Source organism: Amblyraja radiata, chromosome 11 (genome assembly GCF_010909765.2).
Source record: "Amblyraja radiata isolate CabotCenter1 chromosome 11, sAmbRad1.1.pri, whole genome shotgun sequence".
NCBI lineage: Eukaryota > Metazoa > Chordata > Chondrichthyes > Rajiformes > Rajidae > Amblyraja > Amblyraja radiata.
In genome coordinates this window covers 55749283-55766744 of record NC_045966.1, presented here as the reverse complement: position 1 = coordinate 55766744, position 17462 = coordinate 55749283, and the positions used below count along the sequence as shown (strand labels likewise).

The 17462-nt window shown below is 41.3% G+C and overlaps 1 protein-coding gene across 1 annotated transcript in view; it reads left to right on the top strand.

Moving 5' to 3' along the window:
- Positions 1-17462, top strand: part of dock2 (dedicator of cytokinesis 2) — a 703541-nt gene that overhangs the window by 440121 nt on the left and 245958 nt on the right. The window lies entirely within an intron of this gene.

Sequence of the window (17462 nt, the reverse complement as noted above, 5' to 3'; positions counted from 1 at the left end):
CAGAGATAGATAGATTTTTGATTAGTACGGGTGTCAGGGGTTTTGGGGAGAAGGCAGGAGAATGGGGTTAGGAGGGAGAGATATCAATCAATCAACCTTTATTGTCATCTTGCAAGCAACAGTTGTACAGTGCAAAATGAAAAGACGTTTCCCAGGGAATAGCGGAGCATCGCACATGATATTTAAAACATTTCACACATAATAACACTAAAAACAATCCAGTCCCTGATGGAACAGTATAAATAGTTAAAAGCAGGTAAAACACAATGTTAAAATACAATAAACCAATCATAAAAATGTCCGGGGCAGCTGATTTGAGTGGCCAATGCCAGTTATTAAAGTGGCCAGTGCCAGTTAATAGTGTCCGTGCAAGCCGCAGAATCAAGTGACTGTGAGTACAGAGTGACTGTTTAGCAGCCTCACAGCCTGTGGTAGGAAACTGTTTAGCAGTCTTGTGGTCCGGGCTTTGATGCTTCGATATCTCTTGCCTGATGGCAGGAGATCCAGGTGTATGTGGAGGGGGTGCAGTTTGTCCTTAGCAATTCTCTGCAAGTCTATTCTGCCATTCAAATATAGATCAGCCGTATTTGAATGGCAGAATAGACTTGATGGGCTGAATAGCCTAATATCACTCCTATCATTTATGAACGTGAATGAGAACCCTGTTCTCCATCCTGAGCAGAGTGCCGTTGTGGAACATATCACCAACCCGCTGCAAACTGAGTGCTGTCATCTCTTCATTCCTATAAACAGACTGAGCCGGCATCTTGCCACAAATCCTCTTGCTTTTATGTAAGTTAGAAAATTAATTCCTATATCCCAGCTGGTGAATAAACAAAGGATGGTTGAGGGGGTTATTTTTTCTTACCACATTTTTTCATAGTGTTATTCTATTTTTGATTTAGCTTATGGTTTCTCATTTGTGTTTTCAATGCAACTCTCCTGTAGTGTGGAGGAGATTTCACAGAGGGCAGAAAAGTGGTGACTTTTGACAATTACTGATGGGGTGATGTCAGCTGGGAAGCTCACCAGAACAAAAGCATTTGAATGCTCGAGGAACTCAGCTGGTCATGCAGCATCTGTGGAGGAAAAAGGGCGGCAACGGATGGTGCAGCGCTGGGGTTGCTGCCTTATGCCCCTGTCCCACTTAGGAAACCTGAACAGAAACCTCTGGAGACTTTGTGCCCCACCCAAGGTTTTAATGCGGTTCCCGGAGGTTCCCGGAGGTTTTTGTCAGTCTCCCTACCTGCTTCCACTACCTGCAACCTCCGGCAACCCCCTGCAACATCCGGGAACCGCACGGAAACTTTGGGTGGGGCGCAAAGTCTCCAGAGGTTTCCGTTCAGGTTTCCTAAGTGGGACAGGGGCATTACAGCGCTTGTAGTGCTGTATAGGGTTTGTACGTTCTACCCGTGACCGCTGGGGTTTTCTTCGAGATCTTCTGTTTCCTCCCATACTCCTAAGATGTGCAGGTTTGTAGGTTAATTGGCTTGGTGTATGTGTAAATTGTCCCTAGCGGTGTGCAGGATAGTGCTAATGAGCGGGGATCGCTGGTTGAATGGACTCGGTAGACCGAAGGGCCTGTTTCTGCGCTGTATCTCTAAACTAAACTCAACTAAATAGACAAACAAAGTTTCGGGTCGGGACCAAGGGCCCTGACCTAAAGCATTACCTGGCCATTGCACTCCTCAGCTGAGCTCCTCCAGCACTTTGTTTTTTTGCTGAGGATCCCAGCGCCTGCGATCTCGTGTTTCCAGCAAAAATGTTTTCGGGCCATTTGGGGATAAGTGAGAGGAAGGGAAGCAAAGGATAGATGCGAGAAGAGGAAGGGTTGAACTGGGTAGTGGTCTGAGAGGGAGTGTGGAAGAAAGTGTGTAAAAGAGGAGAGATAACAGGAAAAATAAGGCAACGTGGAAAGGATTGATATTGATTTAAACGATTGTGGATATAAAAGATTTGTTTATTTGTGATTGACAGGATCTGTACTGGAGCTTCAGATATTCACCGCTAAAGACTCAGTTAAAGGAATATCTGATATCACTGTAAGCACATTAATAAGCATTGTACGTTGTGTGAGTGGGAAGAGCTAAACTGAATGTGCCAACTATTGCAGGTGGAATTCGATGTGCAGAACAGCAGGACTGTTTGCTTTGTGTTTGAAGAAAAATAGATTAAATGTTTCCTTAATGGCTAAAGTTATGGAAAGAATTGAGATATGCATGCGCGCTCTAAAGGCTAGAACACTATAAGTCCTCATTTTCGACAAGAAATAGGGGCACAGATTTCCACTAATAATAAAAGCACTGAAGCCCTCTTCCTTTGTAAGCAGTGCGCCACTCTGAATAAAGATAATATTCTAAAAGCATTAGCATGCATTAATGAACACATTAACACATTTAAATGTCTAAAGGAAAATGATATAGCCTACTTCCATTGAAACTGACAAGCAGTGGGAGATTTTGAACTCATTAAGGTGTAGCTGTTTAAATAAAGACGGCCCTCCATATGGGCAGTGCATAGTTTAGTTTTGTGTAGAAATCCAGGATGAAAACCGGCCCTTCAGCCCATTGGGTCCATGCCAACCATGGCTCACCCGTTCACACTAGTTCTACGCTATTCCACTTTCTCATCCACCTCCTACACACTACGGAGCTTGTACGTTCTCCTCGTGACTGCGTTGGTTTTCTGTGAGATCCCCCACGTTCCAAAGACATACAGGTTTGTAGGTTAAATGGCTTGGTGTACATGTAAATTGTCCCTAGTGATGTGTAGGATGGTGTTAATGTGCAGGGATCGCTGGGCGGTGCGGACCTATTGGGCCGAAGGGCCTGTTTCCGCACTGTATCTCTAAACTAAACTAAACTAAACACTAGGGGCAATTTACAGAGCCCAATTAACCCCCAAAACACGCACGTCTTTGGGATGTGGAAAGCAACCAGAGCATCCAGAGGAAACCCACGCGTTCAAAGGGAGAATGTGCAAACTCCATACAGAGAGCAGCAGTAGTCAGGATCGAACCCAGGTCTCTTCTGTGATAATGCTGTGAGGCATCTTTGCTTTTTAAGCAAACACATAGCAGGAAGCCACTCGATAAAATGGTCTGGCAACTGATCACCATATTTACATAGACTAACATTGGTTCCTTAATATATACATGTACGTTGATATTTATTCATTTGCAAAAATCTTGAGTTGATGCCTGGGGTAGATAACGAGGAGAGAGTGCAGAAAGGTTCAACAAGCATTCAGATGGGCTGATACAATGTCGGCCTTTATCTCCAACATGTCTAGGCTTTCAAAATGATATTTGATACTCCAGTACCAGGAGTGCCAGCCCCTGCTTTGTACACCACTAATCAGTATTAGCTTTCCAGAGGATACAGAGCAGATTTAGCAGCATATTATTTCAAACCTACTGGGGTTAAATAATAAGGACTATTTGCTGGTATTCCCCTGCATTAAAATGTCGAGATTTTACCTAATTTAAAGATAAATTAATTAGGGGTAAATACAGAAAAAATAACGTCCTGTGATGAAGCAATCTAGAACACCAGGACATAATGAAGTGTGGGCTAGGCCTATAGAGACAGCAATTAGAAGGCTCTTAGTCATAGAAAGCAAAGTGTGATGGAGCATGTTGGCAGCACAAATCTGTGTCGGTGTGGGTATGATTTGTATTTCCACTTGACAGCAGCAGTCAAAGGATGTTCTGAACTGACTGGGCTACAGAAGCATACACAAACAAATGGATTAAATCTTCTGTGATCAGTCATAACGGTGTATCACAAATCTGCATACATACACCACTCTAAATGTTTTCACAAGTTCACAAGTTACAGGAGTATAATAAGGCCATTCGGCCCATCGAGTCTACTCTGCCATTCGATCGTGGCTGATCTCTGCCTCCTAATCCCATTTTCCTGCCTTCTCCCCACAACCCTTGACACCCGTTCGAATCATGAATTTGTCAATCTCTGCCTTAAAAATATCCACTAACTTGGCCTCCACAGCACCTCTGTGGCAATGGGTTCCACAGAGTAAAATTATCCTCTGACTAAAGGAGTTCCTCCTCACCTCATTTCTAAAAGAGTGCCCTTTAATTCTGAGGTTATGACTTCAAGCGCTCATCATATGCTAACCCACTCATTCCTGGAATCAGTCTGGTAAACCTCCTCTGGACCCTCTCCAGAGCCAACCCATCCTTCCTCAGATATGGGGCCCAAATTTGCTCACAGTACTCCAAGTGCAGCCTGACCTGCACCTTATAGAGCCTCAGCGCTACATTTCTGTTTTGTATACAGCCCTCTTGATATAAATGCTAGCATTGAATTTGCCTTCCTTACTACCAAAGTTTTGTGAGGCTTGTGTGACAGTCTGACGAAGGCTCTGCCTTCTGCCTTCCATGGAGACCGCTCCCTTTGGAACTCCTTGGTTCAATCATATTTTACCACCCACACCAGTCTGAAGAAAGGTCTCGACTGTGAAACATCACCTCCAGAGATGTTGTCTGACTCACTGAGTCACTGCAGCTTTTTGTGCCTATGTTCCTTTTGTGTGACATCTCTCTCTTGTCGACTGAATAGCTTTCCGCAGACAAAAGCGGAGTTAAGGAAGGGCTCCGTGAATGCTGCAGAGGGATGTGGTTATTTGAAAAGAAATTAAGATCTTATTTATTAAGATTAATGAAGTATCAAGCCATTTGATTAATCTGGTATTAGCTGTGTTCTGCAGGCTTGTGGTCTCAATTTAACTAAAATGGATTTAGTCGCAGTGTCAAAGCTCTATGTTGGTTTATTATTCCAGCAATCACTTGAAGTTAATCTCAGATCAACACCGTCAGTTGGTCCAAACAGGACATTAAAGTGGAGAAGATTACATGCATGGAATAACATATTTAATTCAGAGCATGGTTCAGGTACGAAGTCCTCCGAGAAACAAAGGTCTAGTGTAAAGGACTTTGATTTCCTGATGACAGGACTCTCAAGTCGCATAACATGGGAAAAACTATTTTGAAATGTATTATTGAAAAGCGGTTGACAATTTACATACAACAAAATCCCGCAAGCAATCAAAAGGTAATGATTGGACCGAGATTAGCCGGCAACATGAAATGAAAGAAGGGTGTCGTGGACAACAACAGCAATGCAATATAGAAAAGATTCGAACCATCAACAAATTACCCAAGGAACCAATGAAGAAATAATAATTTAAATGGCATATTGTTTGGACCTAGAATGAAGATGCTAGTAAAAATAGATACAATGGTACAGCTCCTTCCCCGGTTACAAATACCCAATTTGTGTATGGACTGTACACATACGAACAAGCATTTGAGAGACTGATGGGATGGATTTGCTGTTTGCTCCGGAGCTGTAGGCATCTTCTGCCATGTTCAGGACAATATCTGAATGATTGAGTTAAATCTCCTGGTTTAACTACAGATTGCTCTTGGTTGGCTTATGTTTCTAATTTAGAAATATTGTAGGCAGCCGTATATCCGACTTTTGTACTGTTCGGGTGACAGACAATTCTCAGTAACAGAACCCTGCTGTAATGTGGGATGGGCCTGTAGGTCAGTGGGATCCTGGATATGGAAGAGAGTTTAGATTCCAGGGACCATGATGGGGAAGCTGCCACATATGGCCGGATATGTTTTACCAGTTCACTACTGGGACTACACTTCCTACAGACAGGCTTTTTGGTTTGTTTTTGGAGAGAGAAACAATTAGCTCGACAGGGGATTGGAAAGCTGAGCAAGTAATCTGAACGGAGAAAAACTGTTAGACTGAAGGAAGTGTGAAATGCTAGCTATTACAGAACAGGCAGGGATGGCAATTTAACATTCCTGCTTACAGAGTATTTAGGTGAGATAAAGACAGAGATATAAAAGGAAGGGTGTGGGAGGGGGGGGGCAGTATATTCAATAGACAATAGGTGCAGGAGTAGGCCCTTCTGCCCTTCGAGCCAGCACCGCCATTTAATGTGATCGTGGCTGATCATCCACGATCAGTACCCTGATCATGCCTTCTCCCCATATCGCCTGACTCCTCTATCTTTAAAAGTTCTATCTAACTCTCTATTGAAAGCATCCAGAGAATTGGCCTCCACTGCCTTCTGAGGCAGAGAATTCCACGGATTGACAACTCTCTGGGTGAAAAAGTTTTTCTTCATAACAATAAAAAGCAATGTGGTGATGTAAGGAACAACTAATGAGTCTGAATGGGCTGCATTAAATAATGAATAAAGTTCAGACCTCCACACAGTCTGAGAGACCCAGAAGCGAAAATATGAAAGCAAATTCTTAACTAATATGTATGCATTTGTGCAGGAATATTGGGAGACTTTAATTAAATATTAAGAGAAGCAAAGTACAGAAAGTGCAGAATTCCAGAAATGTATTCAAAGTAAAACACCGGGTGTTTGAAAACACCAGGTGGCGCCACCAGCAGTGACTGCCTCTCCAACAGTCTGTCTGTCTTTTCTTCTTTTTGTTACTTTTAGTATGTGTTTAAAAGTATGTTTTATGTGAGAGGTGGGGGGTGGGAAAACATTTTTTCAATCTCTAACCTCGACGAAGATGCAATTTTTTTCCCTTATTGTATCTCCGTCCCTTCTGCGGCCTAACATCGTGGAGTTGGCGGCCTTTCCTGGAGACTGGATGGCGCTCCAAGCCACAGGAGTCTGCGGGAGATTGACATAGTGGAACTTGCGATCCTTTTGCCGGGAATTGGAGCTCCAACCGCGGGGCCTGTGGACTTTAACATGGTGAAGCCCGCGGTCTCTAGTAAGAAGCAGCCGACCCGGGAGCTCCATGCCGCGGAGAAAGTTTCAATTGCCCCAACGCAGGAGTTTCAATCACCCCGACGGGGGCTTCGATCATCGGCTGCGAGGGCTTTGATTGCCCGACTGCAGATAGTTTGACTGCCCCGTCCGCGGGAGAATAACGAGGAAGAAGTTTGAACTTTATTGCCTTCCATCACAGTGAGGAATGTGGAATCCACTGTGATGGATGTTTATGTTACATTTTATGTGGTTGTGTGTATCGTTGCTTTTCACTTAGTATGGCTGTCTGGTAACTCAAATTTCAGCGTACCTTAATTGGTACATGTGACAATAACCTGATCTTGAACCTTGAAGTATTTTTTTCAGTGAGTATGTACAAACTAATAAGTGCACTTTTGTGGCAAATGATCATTTACCACAAAAACATTCCTTCCACCCTAATTTGGGCTGGGTGGAAGGAATGTTTTTGTGGTAAATTACCATCATTCAGTTAGGTTTAGAACAATTATAGAAAACAATAACAATTAGATAGGAACAAAGATTTTAAATTGGGGTAAAGCCAATTTTATCAGAATGAGATGTGATTTAGTTAAAGAGTATTGATAACAGCAGTGTGATGGTAAATCTCTCAGGGTAAAGGGAGGCATTCAGGAAGGAGATTTGGAGGATTGAAGGTGGACATCTTCTCACAAAAATAAAGGGTAAAGTTGTCAAATCCAGAACACCTTATGCACAGTGTACAATGTACAAAGTGTACAAAAGGTGGAAAAGGAACACTAATATCGGGAAAACAAGAGCTTCAAAGAGCAGATGGCTAGTAAGATCATGGAAATCGTAGGAGTGAAATTAGGAAAGCAAAGAATATATGAAAATATATGAAAATATATTGTAATACAAAATTAAAGACAATCCAAAGATGTTGTGGAAACAAATTAAAAGGAGAACCAAGAAAAGAGCAGAGCTAATTTAAGAATGGAAAAGGAGTGTGGAGATGGACAATAAATAAAAGTTTTCAAAGAATCTTTTGCAATTATCTTCACAGCAGAAGGTGTGATGCTGGTGTTATGGTGTGAGTATTGGATTAGATAAACATAATAAAAGGATTTTTAATAATATTATTAACAATATCTTTGAAGGTGGATAAAATTTATACCAGGCCTGGACAACATTTATATTCAGATGTTTATTACATTGCGATAGGGAAAGTTACAGAGAATCCGTCTGTAATTTTTCAAACCTTCATGTGTCATCCTCATTTAGATGGGCAGAGCTAATCATGGACAGCCAGCATGGATTTGTTGAAGGAATGTCGAGGTACTAATTTGATTGGATTTCTGTAGGTGGTTCAGTGCGGGATATGCTTGTTTAATGTAGTCTGCAGATTTTTGCAAGGTTTTTTGACAAGGTCCCTCTATGCAAGATTGCCAAGACAAAGTTAAAACCCCAAGGAATTGGCAAAAGAGACAGTAAAAGAAAGCCTGTTTTAACCATCACGTGGACAGTGTGATGGTGAATAATAGATAATAATAGACAATAGGTGCAGGAGTAGGCCATTTGGTCCTTCAAGCCAGCACCACCATTCAATGTGATGGCTATTCATCCACAATCAGTACCCCGTTCCTGCCTTTTCCCCATATCCCCTGACTCCACTATCTTCAAGAGCCCTATCTAGCTTCTCTCTTGAAAGTATCCAGAGAACCGGCCTCCACTGCCCTTTGAGGCGGAGAATTCCACAGATTCGCAACTCTCTGTGTGAAAAAGTGTTTCCTCATCTCCGTTCTAAATGGCTTACCCCTTATTCTTAAAATGTGGCCCCTGGTTCTGGACTCCCCCAACATCGGGAACATGTTTCCTGCCTCTAGCGTGTCCAAACCTTTAATAATCTTATATGTTTCAATAACATTCCCTCTCATCCTTCTAAATTCCAGACTATACAAGTGTACTCTTGTATACAGAGTACAAAATATAAACAGGAAATACAAAAGGACCGATAGACAAATAAGCCACAAAGTACTGGAGTAACTCAGCAGGTCAGTCAGCATCTCTGGAATCCATTGATGGTTGAAGTTTTGGATTGGGACCCGTCATAAACAAACTATTCAGCGGATAATGGTCCTGACCCGAAATGTCACTGATCCATGTTCTCCAGAGATGCTGTCTGACCTGCAGAGTTACTCCAACATTGTCTGTCATTTTTTTTGTAAACTAGCATCTGTAGTTTCTTGTTCCTACACACAAGAAGTGAATGACATTTAAAAAAAAAAAAAAAATCCATGTATCTTCAGATTAAGTGTTCAAGAAGGAACTGCAGATGCTGGAAGATCTTCAGATTAAGTTTGTCTGTAAAACATTTGGCAGCCCAATTTTGGGTTACAATAAAGATCTCTTAGTTTGAGGTGGTAACTGAATCATTTGTTTATGATGATTCAGGACTTAACAAAAATAATTATAAACAAAGATGTTATACAGATCATGTAAATTGTATAAGATGAATATCAAAGAAAGACGGACAGTCTCTAAAGTAGCCAAGTCAGTCAGTTTTCTAAGAATGCAAACAAACTAAGGGCATGATTTTTTCACTGAATCTCAATACATATGACAATTATAAATCAATATCAAAAAAGCTCTTCACAAAAACTTCTAAATGTGTTTGAATTGAAAAATTGTGCCAGAGGACTGGAGATTTGCAGATGCAATGGCCTTAGGATAACATAATTATTATATGCAATGTTAGAAATTGATGGTATTAGACATGAAAATAATGCACAAATGTCCCCTTTGTTTATCATCTTTCACAACCTCAGCATGTCCTAAAGCACATTACAACCCTTGAAGTCCTTTGAAGTTACTGCTGTAACATTAAAAAATGTAATATTCAGTTTGTACGCAGCAAGGTCCATGGGCTCTAAGTGGCCTTAGCTAATGGGTAAATATTGACAAGATTACTAGAAAGAAATCCTACCTGGCATAAATATGTACAAGGTAGGATTTACCTTATATCCGTCTGAGAGGACATGAACTTGGTTTAGTTTCTCATTAAGTTACCATTAGCCAAACGGTATTGCTCTCAGTATTTTACTGGACTTTGCATCGAAGAAAATGATTATCTAATGATAAAATTACAGATTGAGACATGGGTGATTTTGTTGTCAAATCAGGAAATAACAGAGAAAGTAAACAAATATTTAGTAGCTGACTTCATAGAAGGCACAAGGAAACCTCTTGGAAATAATAGAGAACTAGGGTTCACGAGCAAATGAGGAGCTCAGAGAAATTGTGATCAATTAAAAACAAGTACAGGAGAAATCAATAGACTGATGATAATAAATCTCCCAAATCTGATCATTGATATCCTGGGTTTTTAAGGGAGGTAGCTATGGAGTTATAGGATGCATTGGTTGCCATTTCACAGCATTCCATAAATTTTATGATGGATCCTATTGATTTAAAGATAACAAATGTAACTCGGCCTTTTAAGAAGGGAGCGAGAGAGAGAAATCATGAGAAAATAAATCAGATGGCTTAAATCTGTAGGAGTGGAAACACTTAATGCTATTATTAAGAAAGTCATAACAATGAGAATGTGTCCTAATAATAAGAATGAGCATAATCAACAAGGATTTAAGAAAAGGAAATTATGTTTGACAAATTTATTTTTTAAAGTTGTAATTAGCAAAATAGGTCAGGGTGAAACTGTTGGTGTGATGAATTTGGACCCTTGGAATTTGGACTTTAACCATTGCTGCAGTGGAAGCACAAGAGAATAGTACTGGAATCTTCAGCAAAATATAAACTGTGGGGGAACTCAGTGTCAGGCAGCATTGGTGGAGGGAAATATTCTTGACAGAGGCATTTTGGGTCAGGACCCCTTTTTCAGATTGAAGAAGGGTGTCGAGCCAAAACAACATTGTCCATTTCCCTCTCACAGGTTCTACCTGAACCAGTTATAAGGTGCTGCTCAAGAAATGATTAGAGTGCATGGTGTTGCAGATAATATATGGGCATGTGTTGAGAGTTTATAAATAAGCAAAAAAAGTGAAGAGGAGTAAAAAAAGAATCTTTAAGTTGGGAGGTTGTGACAAGCTACTGCGCCCAGCTTTGTATCATCTATATGAGTGATTTGGTAAAAGGATCAAATCCTAAATATGGTGCAAAGCTGGATGATAGGTGAGCTGTTAGGAGAATGTAAAATGGGTAATTATGTATTACATAGGTGAATAAATAAAGATATGCTAGATGTAATACATGTAAAAATGTGGTAGAAAAATATAGAATGGCAGTATTTATTAAATGGCGTGAGATTAAAAGTTAATGGTATTCAAAGGGACCTGGGTGCCCTTGTACATGAAACATTAAGCTTTGATAATAATAATAATATAATGAGTGATTATAAAGGCATTTGCTATCTTCAGTAGACCCTTACAAACACCTGCCTAGTTAAGGAAGGATGTATAGGAAGGAACTGCAGATGCTGGTTTACACTGAAGATAGACACAAAAAGCTGGAGTAACTTGTGGGACAGGCAACATCTCTGGAGAGAAGGATTGGGTGACATTTCGGTTTGAGTCTGAAAATGGGTCCCGACCCAAACTGTCACCCATTCCTTCTCTCCAAAGATTCTGCATGTCCCGCTGAGTTACTCCAGCATTTTGTGTCTATCTTCTAGTTAAGGAAGGATGTATTTTCAGTAGGGATAAAGCAGTAAAGATGCACCGATTGATTCCTGGGGTGGTGGCTTTATTGTATGATGAGAAATTAAGTAGACTATGCCTATACTCTCCCAAGTTAAGTAAAATGGGAGGTAAGTTCTTTGAAAAGTACATTTTTAAGTGGTTTAACAGGGTAAGTGCAAGGTTGATATTCTCTTTGGGTTCAGTGTCTGGAGGCACGAGACACAGCCTCATAATAGAAGATCAGCTATTCAACACAGGGATGAGAAAAAAAAATCTTCACTTAGGTGATAGTGGATATTTGGAATTTTCTAAGCAAGAAGATGTCAGAAGCACAATCACTGAGAATATTCAAGGCAGAGGCCCGCAGATTTTTAGGTATTGAGGGGATCAAGGGTATGAGGTTTGTGCAATTGAAGTTGTGCTGAGGTAAATAATCAACCAAGGTCATATTGAATGGTGAAGAGACACGATGGGCCAAATGGCCTTCTTCTTGGATTTTTTTTAATGTTGTTGGGGTTCTGGATTGGCTCTTGAAGTAATAGACATTCAAACTCAGAAGATATGATTCCAAATGAAGATGGGGTTGCTATGGGAAAAATACTCATATCTGCTTTTGAAAAACAAAAACAAAACTTGGATTAACAAAGTGCACCAAAAGAAAATTGACAGAACGTTAACTAATGAACTAAAAATACAGATACAGGGACAATAACCCTGAGCGCCACTGCTCTGTAAGTAATGTTGGTACTTCACTTAAGTAGCGAGATTAATGAGGTGGAAAGAGGAATCAGAAGGATTGGATGGCAAGAGAATAGTTCAAAGGCTTCCTTGATTATGGTTCATATTTTTATGCTGAATTAAGCACAAAGCTATATCACTGTATGAATTTCAAAGCAAAAACGTATTTAAGAGCAAATACGAAGGCTAATTGTCTGCCCGTAGTGTCTAGTAGCTCGAGGGCTCCTTGCTTGGCTTTTAATCAGACTTGCCCCATTACCCCTTTGCCTGGTGACCTATATTAGCTCCTGGTCCGACAATAATTGGTATTTAAAACTCTTGTATTCTCTCCCACTTTGTCCTCATCCTATGCAGTAGTGAAGTTAGCCTTCATTGTACTGGAGGACAACAACCAGAAGAGATTGCTGAGGCATTGCAAGATTTTAATGAAATCACATTAGGTTTTGTAGTTTTGGTCTATTTACTTTTAACTGAAGTCTTGTGGTGAAAGATGAATAGACACTGTATGTTTATTCCACGGATTAGGAGTTGCCCAATGAAAAAGGACATAAAGAGGAATTTCTTTAGCCAGAGGGTGATGAATCTGTGGAATTAATTGCCGCAGACAGTACTGGAAGCCAAGTCGTTGGGCACTTTTAAAGTGGACATTGGTAGGTTCTTGATCAGCCTTAAAGTTAAAGGTAATGGGGAGAAGGCAGGAGAATGGGGTTGAGAGGGAAATACAGATCAGTCATGATCGATTGTGTAGGAAGGAACAGCAGATGCTGGTTTACATCGAAGATAGACACAAAATGCTGGAGTAACTCAGTGTGTCAGGCAGCATCCCTGGAGAGGAGGAATAAGTAACATTTCGGGTTGAGACCCTTCTTCAGACATAATGTTAATGTTCTCCAGACCTAATGATCGAATGTTAGAGTAGGCTCGATGGACCTAATAGGCTAATTGTGCTCCTATGCCTCATCATATGATCTTATGATTATTCAACTCTCACTGGTGTATTGGAGGAGCGTGAACTGATCTGATCGAGAGGAATTAACAAGAATGATGCTGACTGATTGTTTCCCCAGGCTGAAGAATCCAGAACTCGGGGGCACAGTCTCAGTGCATTTAGGACAAAGATGATCCATTTGTTTGTATTGTAGGCTAAAAATCTATGGAATTATTTATCTCAGAGAATGTGAATTCTCAATTGTTGAGTGTAATCAAGGCTGAGACAAATTGGGCAGCTATTTAACGAGAGAGCATGGGCATTGTGGCCCTGGAATTTAGAAAGATATAATACCTCCTTTAGCTATTTTTTCAAAGCTTTCTTTGGTCTCTGCAGGTGTTTGCATAAGCGGAATATTAGTGTCACATTGATTCCTTGTTTAAAATTATTTCTATGGAGTGCTACATTGTATAATGGGATAATGTTAATATGAGATTGTGAGCTACAGCAATCCATGCAGCAGGCTTGTAAGTTGTATGAAGATAGACACAAAAAGCTGGAGAAACTCAGCGGGTCAGACAGCATCTCTGGGAGAAGAAGAATTTGGGTAGAGATGTTTCGGGTCAAGACCCTTCTTCAGACTGAGAGTCAGGGGAGAGGAAAACGAGAAATACAGACAGTTATGGAGAGAGAGAGAATAAGTGAATGAAAGATATGCAAAACAGTAACGATGATAAAGGCCATTGCTAGTTATGTGGTAGGTGAGAATGTATGTTGTATGCTTGTGTTCTGAAGCGGAGTCGTTATTGACCAGAGCAAGGTTTTATGACTAAATTTATTCCAAAATTAACAGAGCTTTAAGTACATAGGAAAGAACTACAGATGCTGGTTTAAATCAAAGGCAGACACAAAATGCTGAAGTAACTCAGCGGGACAGGCAGCATCTCTGGATAGGAGGAATGGGTGATGTTTTGGGTTGAGACGCTTGAAGAAGAGTCTGGACCCGAATCGTCACCCATTCCTTCACTCCAGAGATGCTGCCTGTCCCACTGAGTTACTCCAGCATTTTTTGTCTACCCCAGAGTTTAAATATTTCAGGCACGTTTTTTTCAGGTTGGCAAGCCTTTGTTAGATTAGGGGTGGGGGGGGGGGGGGGGGGGGGGGTTAAGGATGGAACCGAGAGATGCAAAACATCACAATTGTTGGCAACCTGAAATTAAAAAAGAATGGTGAAAATACCTAGCTGATCATGTATCATCTGTAGAGAGAGTAGAACTGAGCTAAAGTTGCAGGTGGGTGATCTTACAGGATCGGTCCGAGCCAGCATGGATTTACGAAGGGGAAATCATGCTTGACTAATCTTCAGGATTTTTTGAGGATGTAACTAGGAAAATGGACAAGGGAGAGCCAGTGGGTGTAGTGTACCTGGACTTTCAGAAAGCATTTGATAAGGTCCCACATAGAAAATTAGTGGGCAAAATTAGGGCACATGGTATTGGGGTAGAATGCTGACATGGATAAAAAATTGGTTGACAGACAGGAAACAACGAGTAGAGATTAAAGGGTCCCTTTCAGAATGGCAGGCAGTGACTAGTGGTGTACCGCAAGGCTTAGTGCTGGGACAGCAGCTATTTACAATATACATCAATTATTTAGATGAAGCGATTCAAAGTAACATTAGCAAATTTGCAGATGACACAAAACTGAGTGGCAGTGTGAACTGTGAGGAGGATGCTGTGAGAATGCAGGGTGACTTGGACAGGTTGGGGGAGTGGGCAGATGCATGACAGATGGCAGTTTAATGTGGATAAATGTGAGGTTATCCACTTTGGTAGCAAAAACAGGAAGGCAGATTATTATCTAAATGGTGTCAAGTTGGGAAAAGGGGAAGTACAACGGGATCTGAGGGTCCTTGTTCATCAGTCAATGAAAGTAAGCATGCAGGTACAGCAGGCAGTGAAGAAAGCGAATGGCATGTTGGCCTTTATAACAAGAGGAGTTGAATATTGGAGCAAAGAGGTCCTTCTGCAGTTGTACAGAGCCCTAGTGAGACCACATCTGGAGTATTGTGTGCAGTTTTGGTCTCCAAATTTGAGGAAGGACATTCTTGCTATTGAGGGAGTGCAGTGTAGGTTCACAAGATTAAATCCCGGGATGGCGGGACTGTCATATGCTGAGAGAATGGAGTGGCTGGGATTGTATACTCTGAAATTTAGAAGGATGAGAGGCTATCTTATTGAAACATTAAAGGTTTAGACACACTAGAGGCAGGAAACATATTCCCGATGTCGGGGGAGTCCAGAACCAGGGGCTACAGTTTAAGAATAAGGGTTAAGCCATTTAGAATGGAGATAAGAAAACACTTTTTCACACAGAAGCTTGTGAGTCTGTGGAATTCTCTGCCTCAGAGGGCGGTGGAGGCCAGTTCTCTGGATACTTTCAAGAGAGAGCTAGATAGGGCTCTTAAAGATAGCGGAGTCAGGGGATATGGGGAGAAGGCAGGAACGGGGTACTGATTGTGGATGATCAGCCATGATTACATTGAATGGCGGTGCTGGCCCGAAGGGCCAAATGGCCTACACCTGCACCTATTGTCTATTGTTTATATCTTCCAAAGATCGTATTAAGAATGAGGGCCAATTTAAACAGGTGGGTAGCATTTTGCTGTGTGAAATAGAAGACAGCTGAATTAAGCACATAATTGCTTAATTAAGCACATAAGATTAAAATCTAGCAATTCGACAAAACCATTTCATCTCAATAAAGCTAACGCACTGCTTACACATGAAAGACAGCAAATAAGAAACTCGCATTTATGCAATGTCTATCTTATCAAAGCAATTCAAATTCACTGGTAATAAGTCAGACTGGAATTCTGATGGCGATATCAATTTGGTTGTCATTTCCCATATAGCACACTCAGACAATAGTCATGCGATGAATGCTTTATTAACTTTTCATTGATGGTTCAGTGGAAACGCATTGGCCAAATGCCTAAAATAATCTTCTTTGCTGAGGTGAGCCGATGGAACATCTCATTTGAAAATCAGTATCTCCGACTATAAAACATTCACTCAGTAATGGCAGCTTGAATTGTCAAATAATAGCCATGCACTCCCAATTTAGAATATGAGCATTTAATATCAGCTGACCTAATGAAATTCCAACACTTCATTGCAATCACATGAAGCATTCACTCTGCAGCAGATCAACACCCTGATAATCTAACATCTAACTATTTGAAAATGTCAATGATTTGGCATCTGGCTTGCAGGCGATGATATCCATGCTGCCCTGAAACTCAATAGGCTCCTGGTACCAGCACAATGCTTAAACTGGGTTCATGCAGAGTAGATATTGAGATACTTTCACTAATAATAGATTCCTGAATATGGTGAGATAGTCAATAGATAAGGGGACATCTTGGACAATACACTTCACCCAGTCCATGACACACTGATCAACCTGAGGAGTACCTTCAACCACAGAAGGGTTCCATCAAGATGCAGCTCAGAACGCCGCAGCAGATCTTTCTTCCCTGTGGCTATCAAACTGTACAACTCCTCCGCCTTATGTTGTGGGGTAGACTGACTCCCCCCCCCCCCCCCCCCCCCCCCTCCCCAATCCTTTCCATTCGTCTCTTTAATTTAATGTTTCATGTATCTTGTGTTTTATGACCATTGGCAGATTAATTTCCCTCCTGGGAAAAATAAAGTTCTATCGTATTGTATCATGCAATTGAGTTTCTTCTCAGAGGGGGTGGAAAATTGCTAGTCTTGACCACAGCAGGAGGCTGCAGAGGAAAGATCACTGGAGGTACTTAAAGAGGAGTAGATACATTGATAGAACATGGAATTGAGTGCTGTGGGGAACCAGCATAGAATTATATCTATAACATCAATAACATCATGTTAATTGTCCGGGCAGGCTTGAGGGGCTGAGCAGTCTTGCCCTGCTCCTGTTTTCTTGTGTTTTGATGTAAGTGCTTGCTGAACAAATCTTAGGGCAGAACATTAACCAATAACCAATAATGCTATATTTGTCACTCATGCAACTGCACACTGACATTCCTTTTGCCTATATTACACATATGGGCACCGCCATTTTTGCTGCAATTATTCAAAGTCCAAAGTCCGGTCTGCCCGCACGCTCGATGTACTGGAGCAGTTCCCGCGAACCAATGTCCTTCTCCTCTCCTGGCCTGGCCATCTCTGTATCCCAGGGTCGCCTCATGCAGCCGATCTGAAGGATCTGGAGACATTACCCTGGTTCACGCTCCAACCAGTCCTTGCTCCTTGCGTCCAACTTCTCCAGCTCCCTCCGAGTTATGCCATCTGCTG